General features: G+C 42.7%; 1 protein-coding gene across 1 annotated transcript in view; it reads right to left on the reverse strand.

Annotated features, from left to right (window-relative positions):
- The window catches only part of KIF2A (kinesin family member 2A), a 130,577-nt gene that overhangs the window by 102,005 nt on the left and 15,744 nt on the right, over positions 1-12,828 (reverse strand). The window contains exon 4 of the mRNA XM_087862129.1: positions 10,542-10,739. The gene's annotated coding sequence lies outside the window, so the exon portion shown is untranslated. The remainder of the gene's footprint in view (positions 1-10,541; positions 10,740-12,828) is intronic.

The following is a 12,828-nucleotide window of genomic DNA, read 5'->3' on the forward strand; positions in this document are numbered from 1 at the left end:
ACTGGCTCGGCAAGAACGGTTGCACCAACACTTTGCGTGTTCTCATCCCAGGATCCCACTCTACAGCGAGTGACTGAGAGTTTCTGGGGGAAGGTCCTGGAATCTGTATTTGTTCCATAACATTTTTAAAAAGTTATATATATATATATTATATATAATATATATATAAAAGTAATATATATAAATTATATGTAAATTATATTTATATATTTAAATTTTTAATATATTTCATATTTATGTATAATAAATACACATAATATATAATACACATATATAAATATACACTTTGGGGAGGGAGAAGTAGTACCTGCCTATAGAAATAAAAATCAGGGGCTCCTAGGTGGCTCAGTCAGTTAAGTGTCTGATTCTTGATATTGGCTTGGGTCATGATCTCAGGGTCAGGAGATCGAGACTGTGTCCAGCTTTGACCCGCTCCACCCAGCTCCATGCTGGGCGTGGAGCCTGATTGAGATTCTCTCTCTCCCTTTCCCTCTGCCCTTCCCCGCTGCTTGTGTGCAATCTCTCTCTCTCTAAAACAAAGCAAAACAAAACAAAAAAAACAACCGTACAAGAGGGGTGCCTGAGTGGCTCAGTCATTTGAGCGTCCCATTCTTGGTTTCAGCTCAGGTCATGATCTCAGGGTTGGGAGCTCGAGCCCCAAGTCCAGCTCCATGCTCAGCGGGGAGTCTGCTTGAAGACTCCTGGCCCTTCCCGCATTTGCACTCTTTCTCTCCCCCCAACCCCTCTCTCTCTCCCTCAGATAAATAAATCTTTAAAACAAAAAATAAAGAAAAATTCTCTCCAATTAAAAAAAAATCATACAAAATTGTTCATGAAGAAAAAAGTGAAGGCCTACCTTCCTCTTTTGACCCCACCCTGACTCCCCAGGATTAAGCACTCCTTATAGATTTTCTTGGTGCACAGAAAAATGTATCCATATTATCTCTATTACTCTCTCATAAGGGACAAAAAATTATGAGGCAATATTCACAGAATTCCCTATACGTTCCCCACTCCCCCCACATCATGAAAATAAGTCTTCGCCCCCTTGGAACTCAAGCACTTGGCTGACGAGGTGAAGAAAATGAGTTAGAAGAGAGAGAACTTGAAGGAGCCTGAGATGTTTGTATCAGTCAGGATCCTGGCAGGAAACAGCACACTCAAGCTGGATCACCGAGAAGAGCTTAATTAAGGCACTGTTGACAAAGGGGTGAACAGGATATGCGAAGTAGCCCAGGGTTCATGACAACTGGGAGCGGTTACCGCCCCTAGGCCTCATGGGGCAAGGAGGAAGAGCTGCTGGAACCCAGGCTGACCGCTCAGCAAGGAGGGTCCAAGGGGAAGAATAACATGACCTCACTCTCCTCCCTTCCTTCTGCTTCCTGTCAAGGCCCCCCGCCGGCCGACCCAATGCGAAGCCAGAAGGCAAAGGGGCTGGTAGTACCATCCACTTAGGTCCGCCTTCCAGGACACAGAACACGATGGCATAGGGGCTGGAGGGGCAACTGGAGGACAGCCGGCACGTTTCCGAAAACACACATCTTCGGAGGCAGGAGGAGGAGCAGGGAAAGCGCCAGAGCCCTGTACTCGAAGAACAAAAGCATCCGGGGTATTGAGAGAAAGCCCAGCAGCCGTGAGCTCTGTCACTGTGCGCCGGTTGGCACGTTGTGCACAAGTGCACGTGTCAGATCTACGACTTGAACCCTAATGGACTCTTCACACTTCGGTTTTGTCAGTCAGTGAATATTTGCAAGCACCGTGGTTATTTCTTCGAGAGGGCACTACCTGAAGGAATGAAGACAGCAACACTTGGCGAGGAGACTCAAGCCGGGGCACACACTGAGTCCTTCCCTATGTCATCCGCACTGTTATTCCAAACAACTCCATGAGATAGTACTATCGCCAATCTCATTTCACCAAAACACACGTCATGGCTGAGAGAAGTTAAATAACTTGCCCCAAGTCCCAGGGAAGTGGGAGACACAGAGGTGTGAACTCCAGGTCTGTGTGACCCCAGACCCCACACACGAAACCTTACGCCGCGCACAGGACCTATCCACCCATTTCCAGTCTTTCCTCGATCATTTTCCTTCACGGTTCCGGCGGCAGGGTCTGGAGTTTCCCTAGTTAGTTATGCAAACAGCAAAGCTGGTTACACAATAAAGGAAAGAAGGGCAATTCTGGCACTAATTTTAGGGCAAACCACAGATGTCTTTGATGTTTTCATTGTACATGAGAACAGAGCCAGTGATCCGACAGCTGCTGGCAGCCCTGATCGAATATGCAGAATATTAAGGCAGCTTTATCTCAGCCCCTAATTACAGCTGGCACAGAGGACATTTATTTTGCAAAGGAGGCGATGTCAAATGGTATCAATGCAATACATAACCAAATATGATTGCTTCATTCTACGTTCTCAGGGCTGTCCAATTAGAAAGCATTTTCTACAAAGCATTTATTAAGTGATGTTCCTCTCAACCTCTGTAATCCAAACTTTGTTTTGGATATTACTGGAACAGCTCGATTGCTTTTTCTGTCTTACACTTCAATTTATTTTCTTTTCCTTCAGACATAAACTATAGCCAGCACTTAACTCCAAAAGCAAATGTAATTATAACATTCTTGTCTAGTTCAGGTTTTTACACCCATATAACTCATGTCATAGGAGCATAATTTTATGTCTTTTTATCATCAAAGATTGTTTCCTATTTGTAATGACAGAGAAATGGGTTTATAATAAACTGATATGGAGCAAAGAAAAAATAGTTGGCTACTTCAACTTCCCATCATAGCTGGATACGGCTCTGCTTCACATGTTTGGCCAAAGACGCTGCAAGCCATGTGAGGTTCGAACACATGGGCACTGCCCAGATCCCCTTGTGGCTCAGTATGGGCGGGGACTCCAGCTGTTCGCTCCTTCAGGGTCGGCCTCAGGTCTAGAGACCACCTCTGGATGCCCTGCCTTTCCAGGCGCGGTGCACATCCAGCGAGTGAGTGGGACGGGGTACAAAGGCTCAGGCATTTTAGACTGCTCGGGACTTCCTCTAGAACATTCCCTCTGCTCCATCTTCCTTCCTCTCCTTCCTCTCAGTGCCGATCTTTCATGAACATGTTACACTCAACATTCACCAGAGAACCCAAACGGTGACATCATGGAAAGTCAATCCCTTGAAAGCCGTTCTACTTTTTGAGGGGAATCATCTTTGATCCACTATTTGAGAGTAGAATACACATGGAGTTAAAGTCCAGTGATGACTTCCAGTATTAAATTGCCACATTAAAGTTTATCAATTCATTATATACCAGAAACTTAATTTTTTCTCTGGATGCCGAAATGCATTGCTAAAGCAAGAAGCACTTTCCCCTTTTAAAAAAATCTTTCTTGACTTCAGTGTATCTGACACTCTCAAAGTCCCTCTCTCCTTGAGCCCTTTTCCCTATTCCATTACAAAGAAAAAAATATACTCTGTTTTTCTTTCGACCTTTTTGGCTACTCCTTTATACTCCATGCTTATTGCCCTTGGCGGGGGACCCCAAGATTCTATCCTTGGCCTCTGTTCTTCCACTTTTCCTCCCGTTTCCCAGGTGACCTCATCACATGCTTCCACAGCTGCTCCTACGCTGGCCAGGTCCCGTTTCTGAGCTTACAGTTCAGACCATGCTCCGAGCTCTGGAGCCACAGAGTTTCTCAAACAACACCTCGGATGGAATGTTTTATCTCCACATCCTTCCCCCTGAAACACCCAAGATGAAAACAACCAACAACGGCAGTCTGTTTATCCTCTAGTAGTCCTGTATTCACAAAGAGTACCACTACTCACCCTATAAACTTAGCCTGAAATTGGAGTCACAACCTAGACTTCTTCCTCTCACTAATTCTCCATGTCCAAGCAGTTCTAAGAGCTTAGATTCTCACTCCTAAACAGCTTGATTAATCTCACCTCTTTCTTTCCACTGTGTCTTATCCCTTCTTCCATGGGTGGCTTAAAGTCTCCAGTATCATCCTATAACCCTTCTCCTTAAACTCATCTCTTTTTTTCCCCCCTCTACCATCTGATCATGCTATGTCACTGTTTAAAATCTTCCATGGCTCCCAGGTTAGCATGCAAGGCCCTTAATGATATGGACCTTGTCTATGGTCTTGCTGTCAATCATTCTTCAGGGTCTACCCTGAGTCTTGGGCATAAAGGCATCAGACAGAGCCATATGCCTTAGCAGGATGGGGTTCCCTCCACCCTCTGCATGAATATCCTTTCTGGTCCCCCTCATCCTCTCTTCAATGAGCTCTTCAACATCCTTCAAAACTCAGCTCCTGCAGACACCGTCTTTGCAAAATTCTTCCCAGAACCCCCTGCTCTGGCCCCTGAGCACATACTTCTCAAGGCACTCATTTTGCTGTGAAAGAACTGGTTCTCTCAAATGGGTCTACAAAACTCCTGAGAAGAGGGCTTCTACCTTACATGAGTTCATATCAGGCTATACGGCACCATGCCTGTTGCAAAGGAGCCTTCACAGTGTGTGAGCTGAATGGAAATGAACGTGTACAAAAATATAATTATTTATCCATTATAAATAATTGTAATGGTAGATTTCTGAAATGCACACGCCCATATTGATGTTGTGCCATGTGGATCCTTGGCACATTTTAGAAAAGGGTTTCTATCAATGTTATATACTGAACGCACACAGAGATTAGCAACATTTACATTGGTTTGTCCTTTAAAAATTATAACAAAACTATTTATATAATTTTATAATTTATAGTATTTATTATATACACATATTGTATATAAAATTATTTCTATATAATATACAATATGTTTATAATAGAAATTATCTTACATAACATTTATTGGTATTTTAATATACATTTCTGTAGCTATAGAGCATGCTATCAAAATATTTATATATAAATTACAGATAATTTTATATCTAATATACAAAATTATGTTAATATAATTTTAAAAGGGAAAGGCAGTGTAAATGCTGCTAGTGAAGACTTCTGAGTAGGTGTAGTGTTTTTCACGGAGTAGCTGATACAGAGTTTCTGCCTCTTCAGACTGACTGTCAACATATGGGTAAATAACAATCTGCTGACTTTGAAAAATTAGTTATAACCCATTTCACATAATGCATGCAAAACACAGCAGGCAATGGCCCATAATTGAAGGATTAGTTTTGGGCCTTAGGGTGGTTTTTAAAATTCACAGGCTGACAGAATGTGACACCCCATATGGACCCAGAATATTCTCATCGGGGAGTTTCCAGTGCTCTCTTTCCTCCTACAGAATACTACGTGCACTGTGTACCAGGAAAGAGAGAAGAACCATCACAGCAACAAGAGGTCTTCCCTGGGGATACGGCGAGCAGGAGGCGGAAAGGGCCTTGGAAGAATCCTAATCGGGCCAGGAATGGATTCGATCTGAGAAGCCACTTAGGTCGGTTCTAATTTTTCCACAATCAGAGGCACACTGCAGCTTTTGCTTGTCTCATGCCTGCACCTTGCGTCCTGCTAACATTGCTCGGCGTGCCCTGCTCCTTTCACATCTTAAGGGCTTGCCAGCGTGCGTGGACTGAGACCCTGCCCTACCCTTCCCCGGCTTTGCTTCTCTCTTTTCTCCCACCTGTCTGCGTTGATCTGTACCATTTCCCTTAAACTTCTGTGCCTGCTTCTTATCTCCACTTACTTCTTTCCTCCCTGTGGGTGTTGGTGCTGTAGGACACTTTCTGAATCTCCCCCAGCTCTCACCGGTCTAATGCTAACCAGCACAGGCTGGCTAGTAAGAAGGAGAAAAGCAACTCTTGGTACCAATCTATATGGTACTTTCTGCTTCCAGGTAGGGGTACTGGTGTTTTTATGAACTATCGCATTTGCATGATATGCCTGAACAAAGGGGTGATTTGGCAAGCCCGAAGTCACACACTGGGGCTCATAGCAACTTGCTTCTACTGGCAACATGAGGATTAGAAACACTGCCTTGCCAAATGGTTTTGAATCAGCTACAAGTAGGGGAGCAAGGAGTCTGGATTCCCTCTGCTGCGGGTGACAAGGCTTCTGATATTTGTTAGGTGTCAAGTCCTTTGTTTAGGGAGGCAAAATATACACATATGTACACCGAGAAAAAAGATTTCTTGATTACTTATTAGGCTTTATGCTATTATTAGGATGAATGTATGAGTTTCCAAGTAAAGCTTATTAGTCACCTCTCAGACGTCTTTACAAAATGAAGTTAACCCGTGCTTTAAAAAAATTAAAAATAGCACATATCTATAGTGATTTACAGTTGAATTGGGAATGCATTTGGTGTTTTTTAAAAGGAAGAACTGACTAAAATTTAAATTAAACTGTTTTCCCTACAAACCCAGAATAGAAGAAAGACACAGTGAGAATTATGCTGGGTGTGTGTGAGGGAGGAGGTGGGTCTAAACTGGGAATGAGATTTCTTGGAGAAAATCTACCAAGCGGGCCAAGCACACATGGATCGCGTGACTTCATTAGCTGGAGAAGGAGCACCGAGCATCATGCTGATCTCAGCTGTCTTCCCCTAGGAGAAAGGATCTCTCTTTTCTTGGCACGGCTATAGCACTGAAAGTCTATTCCACCCTTTGGCACTTCTCTTACGCTATCCCGAAATATTATCGCTTTTAGAAATATTTTATTTTTTCATTATAACAGTTACCTGTTTACGTGTCTGACTTTCCTAGGACGTCCATCCATTCCAGGTAGCCTGAGGCTGTGCTGCTCTATGCCTGTGGTCATGGTAATTATTAGCAGCACCCCCTTTCCTTTTCAAAAGTGTCCTGGTTGGGATGATAAGTTATAAAGTTACCCTAGTCTCACCCCAACTAAACCGAAAGCTCCTGTGTCAGTCAAGTTCCTGGCAAAAAAACAACACACTCTACTGGGATTTGGGAGAGACCTTAATGAAGGGGCTATTTACCATAGTGTGGGCAGGACAGCAGAATCAGCAAAGGATGCTGAGACCCCAGGCCTGGAAAGGCAAAGGGAGAAAATGATGTGATGGGAGCCCAGTTGGGAAGTAGAGGCTTAGAAGAGGGGTGACCCTAGAGAAGTCACAGTCTTGGAAGGACTCAAACAATGCAGGCTGGCTAAGCATGGGAAGCAATTCCCTACCTCTCCGTCCTGCCACCATTTGGAACCCAAATGGAAGCCAGAAGGCAAAGGAGCCCTACTGAGAAAGTTGGAAGGAGCTGGCTTCCCTCGGAGAAAGGCCAGAAAAAGAATGGAGGGTGTTGGGGAGTGAGGGGTCAGTGGAGGTGGTAAAAGAGAGAAGATAGCTCCTTAAATGGCATCTCTTTGTCCTCAACTCAGTTAAAAAACATCTGTGGGTACACGCATGCAAAACACTGCAGGAAAGGCCACGATGAGCAAGACTTGGCAGCGACTTCACAGAATGTCATCTGTGAGCTGGGGGACCCAGAAATAAACAGAAGTTGAACTACAAGACTGCAGGTAAGTAACAGTTATAAATATAAACAATATAAAAAAGATGCTTAGCAGTATATGGTGATTGTCAGATTAATGGCATAGTCCCTAGATGTTTAAGAAGTTCAAAGGATGAAAGATCACAATGAGCTGGAAAAAAATTGAAAAAGGGATTATGGAAGAGGAAAAGTTTTCAGTGGCACTGAAATCAAAGCCAACTTGACAATGGCAAAAATGAGAGGTAGGCCTTCTTTGGGTGAAGGGCATGATAAGAGCACAGATGTCAATGTGAAATATATCATCCTCTGGCAGGGAGAGCTGGAGACTCTTCTGAGATTTTCAAAAATTCCAAAATTGTCCCAGGCAATTACCTATGGAAGGGTCTAAAGGGAGTTCATTTGTAAGAGGCCTAAGGTGCAAGTGGTTATTTATTCACTCCTTCAACCAACATTTACTGAGGGCTTGGTAAGTGTCAGGCATGCCTGTGGATCTACTGGTGGTAAGACATGGTCTCTCTCGTGAGGAAAGGAAATGAAAAAAGGAACCGAGGAAGCAAGTGATTATTTTGACCTGTGACTGCACAGGTGAGCAGATGGTATGTGAGCACACAGAAGACCATCTAAATGAGACTCAGGCAGGGGAGGGGCTGGTTAAGGAAAACTTCCTACAGGCAGTAACAGAATCCAAGATCTGTAGGGTGAGCAGAAGTGTAACAATTGCATATCCACTTACTTATGTCCATCCTGCTGCAAAAAATAAATTCAGTGGTTAGCTTAAGAAACACACAGAGCAAAGCCCAGAAATAAACCCATGCTTACATGGTCAATTAATCTACAAAAAGGAGGTAAGAATATACAATGGGGAAGGGATTATCTATTCGATAAATGGTGCTGGGGAAAACTGGACAGCCACATGCCAAAAAATGAGATTGGACCACTTCCCTACACCATAAACTCAAAATGAATTAAAGATCTAAATGTGTGACTTGAAACCATAAAACTCCTAGAAGAAAACATAGGCAGTAATCTCTTTGACGTAGGCTGTAGCAACATTTTTCTAAATACATCCCCTCAGGCACGGGAGACAAAAGCACAAATAAACTACTGGGATTAGACGAAAATAAAAATCCTTTGCACAGTAAGGGAACCCGCCAATAAAACAAAAAGGCAACCTACTGAACACGAGAAGATATTTGCAAATGATATATCTGATGAGAGGTTAATATCCAAAATACTGAAAGAATTTACACAACTCAACACCAAAAAAACCCCAATAATCTGATCAAAAATGGGCAGAGGATGTGAGTAGACATTTCGCCAAAGAAGACATACAATGGCCAACAGATACATGGAAAGATGCTCGACATCACTAGTCATCAGGGAAATGCAAATCAAAAGCACAGTGAGTTATCACCTTACACAGGTCAGATCGGCTAGAACCAAACTGGTTAGAAATAACAAGTGTTGGTGAGGATGTGGAGAAAAAGAAACCCTTGAGCACTGTTGGTAGGAATGTAAAGTGGTACAGCCACTGTGGAAAACAGTAGAGAGTTTCCTCAAAAAATTAAAAATAGAAATATCCTATGATCCGGTAATCCCACTACTGGGTATTTGCCCAAGGAAAACAAAAACACTATTTCGAAAAGTTATTTGCACCCCTATGGTTATAGCAGCATTATTTACAATAGCCAAGATATGGAAGCAGCCCAAGTGTCCCTCCATAGATGAACGGATAAAGAAGACGTGGTGTGTATATACGATGGAATATTACTGAGCCATAAAAAATTGGATCTTGTCATTTGGGACCACATGGATGGATCTAGAGGGTATTTAGCTAAGTGAAATAAGTCAGACAAAGACAAACATTATATGAATTCACTCACCTGTGGAATCTAAAAAACAAAGCAAACAAAGAAATAATCCAAAAAACAGATTCCTAAATACAGAGAACAAACTGTTTGCTAATTTGCCAGAGCGGAGGGGGGTGGGAGGGGTGGGGTGAACTAGGGAAAGGGGATTAAGAGGTACAAACTTCCAGTTATAAACTAGTTAAGTCACTGAGATGAAGAGTGCAGCACAGGGACCAAGGTCAGTAATATCGTAGTAAAGTCTGGCGACAAGTGAGGCCCACACGGTGATGAGCACCGAGTCAAGCATAGAAGCAGTAAGTCACTACGCTGTATAGCTGAAACTAAGATAACACTGTAGGTACGTTCTACTTCAATTAAAAAAATTGAAATAAAAAAAGAAAGCAACTTCCTTAATCTTCAAGTTGTCTAAAATGAACCTATAGCAAACACTATAATTAATATTCATTTATTGAAAGCTTTCCTCCAGAAAGCGGAACCCAGTTTGTACCATTTCCATTCAGCACTGTAGGTGAGGTATCATACAGGAAATAAAGCAACGAAAAGAAAGAGAAGGCATGACAATCAACTTCAAAGCAATAAAATTGTCATTATATGTGGAAGACATTATTATATACATAGAAGATCCACCATAATCCAGAAGCAATTATAATTAAAAAGTACACTAAGGCACAGTTACTGGATAGAGAATTAATATGTAAAATCAGCTGGATACTCTGTATGAGCAAAGAACAAAGAGAAAATAAAAGTAAACGACAAATGCCAGATTGGGAAACAAGTATTCGCAACAGAAAATAACCAACAATGGATTCGCTTATAGAATTAGAAAAAAAAAAAATCTTCATCCTGAATGGAGTCTGGCACACCCACTCTGCCCCCTGGGGGACCCAGGGCTGAGCCATAGGGCCTCCCTCACCAGGGTCCAGGCCAGTGGGACCCAATGTTACTTGGTGGCAGGCCTCCTGCACGTTGCGCCTGGGCTGGTGCAGACCCAGCCCCAGGCTTACTGAGCAGCTGGAGCTTGGCACCAGGCTGGCCCAGGTCAGCGTGTGGGGGGCCAGCCAGGGGTCGTATGGCTCTGGTAACAGAAGTTTTTTTTTTTTTTTTTTTTTAAAGGCTTTAGATCAATATGCGAAAAACACAAAGAGCCAACAGAAAAGTGAGCAGAGAATGTGAAAGGGGAAAAAGGCGAGGTGGTTGATCAACAATTCCTACAAAGTAACTCACCTTCAGCAAGCTCAGGGGACAGGATCTCTGCAGGGTGGCAGGAGGGGTGGATTCCAGGAGATTGAGCTGTAAGGGCCGCTGTACCACTGTCCCTGGCTGTGAGGAAGATCCGTGGATCAAGATAGCTGGGCAGCCCTGCAGGTCCCATGTCAGCCCCTGCCCTCACTCCCATGTGACCAATGGCATGCCAGGCAGGACCTGATTGCACAGAAAAACAAAACAAAACAAGAGCAACACGAAGAATGTTAAAAAATTAGATAAAACATGGAGTGAGCTTAATTACCTTTTATATCCATGGTCGTATTTGATCTCAGAACCACCTTACAAGGTTGTAGTTTTATCCTCATTCATTGATGAGGAAGATGAGTCTTCGTGGTTAAAATACATTGCCCAAAGCACACAGTCTTGACAGGCAGGGGCCACAGAAGGGAACCAGGATGGTCTGACTCCAGAGCCTGTGATTTCTGGCATAAGAGATGTGCTCGTGGCCTACAGGTACTTCACAGGGTAGGAAAGGATAGCTGTGCATTTCAGAGGACTAAAGAGTGACCTACCGAAGGGAACTGGGAAAGGTGGTCCACGCCAGAACGCAGGTATTCCAAGAAGGAGAGCTGGGAGAGGCCAAGGCATGTTGGAATGACAGTGGTTAGCTTATTTTGATAGGGAGCTGTGAGACCTAAGACGAGCTGTGAGAAATGAGGCTGGAGATGTAAGCGAGGGCCAAATTGGCAGGGCTCTGATACCCCTTCACCCAAAGGAGGTGGAAGTCACAGAAGGAGCTTAAGCAGGGAGTGACATGACCAGATGAGAAATTTCAAAAGGACAGCAGTGTGGCAAGTCTGGATCAGGACTTGTCTGGAGGCAGGGAGGCTTGTTGTGGTCACAGGGCAAGTTGGCTGTAGGAATGGGAAAGGAAGGGGTTGGAGAAGCCATTAAGCAGAGGGGGGCACCAGATTTGGAAAGAAAGGAGACCAATTCTCACTTGAGCAGCTAGCTGGTGATGGCACTTAGGAGAAAGGGATCCTGGAGAAGAGCCAGTTTAGAATTTGAGGGGTGATGAACTCAGATAATGATTGCCAAGGGTAACTAATAAAGAAAAAGATCTTAGCTCTTCTGCTTTCCTGTTCTGTCTAGCTGCTTAGTGTATTGTAGCTATCTGAAAAATACGGCAGCCTCAGAGAAAATGCTGGTTGTCAACAAAAGTTAAATGCATTTATTTAGATAGGGCTTACCATTTTTATTGCAAAAGTAATATAGATGCAGAAAATTGAGAAAACACAGGTAAGCAAAAAAAAGAAAAAAAAAGTCGTTACCCAAATACAATCTTCAAAGGACTTGTAACATTTTGCCTTATATACCTCCAGTTTCGTCCTAGTATGAATGTGTATATACGTATACACATATGTATGAGCACCTTTACTAAAAACTTTAATATTCTCATGATTATATCATGCACATTTTTCACTAACAGCAATAATTCTACAAGATCATTTTGGAGACTGTATGGTATTACATTTATGAATGTGCTGTATTTTACTGAACGGCGTTCCTGCTGTGGACATTTGGGTCGTTTCTAATTTTTTACCATTATAAACAACATAATGATAAAGTAATTAGAATTTAAATTTACTAATTAACCTTTGGCTTTTTCATTGCCCAATTTAGATTATGAAATCAAGTTTGGGTAAGCTATGTTTTTATGAAATGATTGTGCAAATAACAGTTGTTTTTAAAGTGCTCCGAAAAAAATACACAATGTTCTCTGGTTCTCAGGTATGAGAACAAATGGATGTAAATGTGTATTGGAGGAAAACAATTACACAGGAAATTGATGTGACTATTAGGAAGGAAGTGGAATGAAAACTATTTTTGAGTTGAGTCACCCTCTATTTTCAGGGAGGACAGAGACAACATTTCCTAATGGGATTCCTTTGCTTTAATGACTTTATCAATGTCTCCCCAAGGAGCGTAAAAATGTGATCAACTCTGCAAAATGATCTAGGAATTGATTGGCCTTGTGAATAATTGCGACCTTAGTTAAGTTCAACTGCCTTTTGATTGTATACAGTGAGTCCTGTACAGACATTTTTAAACATTTTCGCTTAATTTAGAAGCAACACTTGGGGTTAGAACACATATTATAAACTACCCCTCACACACCTTTTTTTTTTTTTTAAGATTTTATTTATTTATTTGAGAGAGAGAACATGAGAAAAGATAGGGTCAGAGGGAGAAGCAGACTCCCTGCTGAGCAGGGAGCCTGATGCGGAACTCGATCCTGGGACTC

The sequence above is a fragment of the Ursus americanus genome, chromosome 5, assembly GCF_024610735.1.
Source record: "Ursus americanus isolate L20-20 chromosome 5, mUrsAme1.1.p, whole genome shotgun sequence".
Classification (NCBI taxonomy): Eukaryota; Metazoa; Chordata; class Mammalia; order Carnivora; family Ursidae; genus Ursus; species Ursus americanus.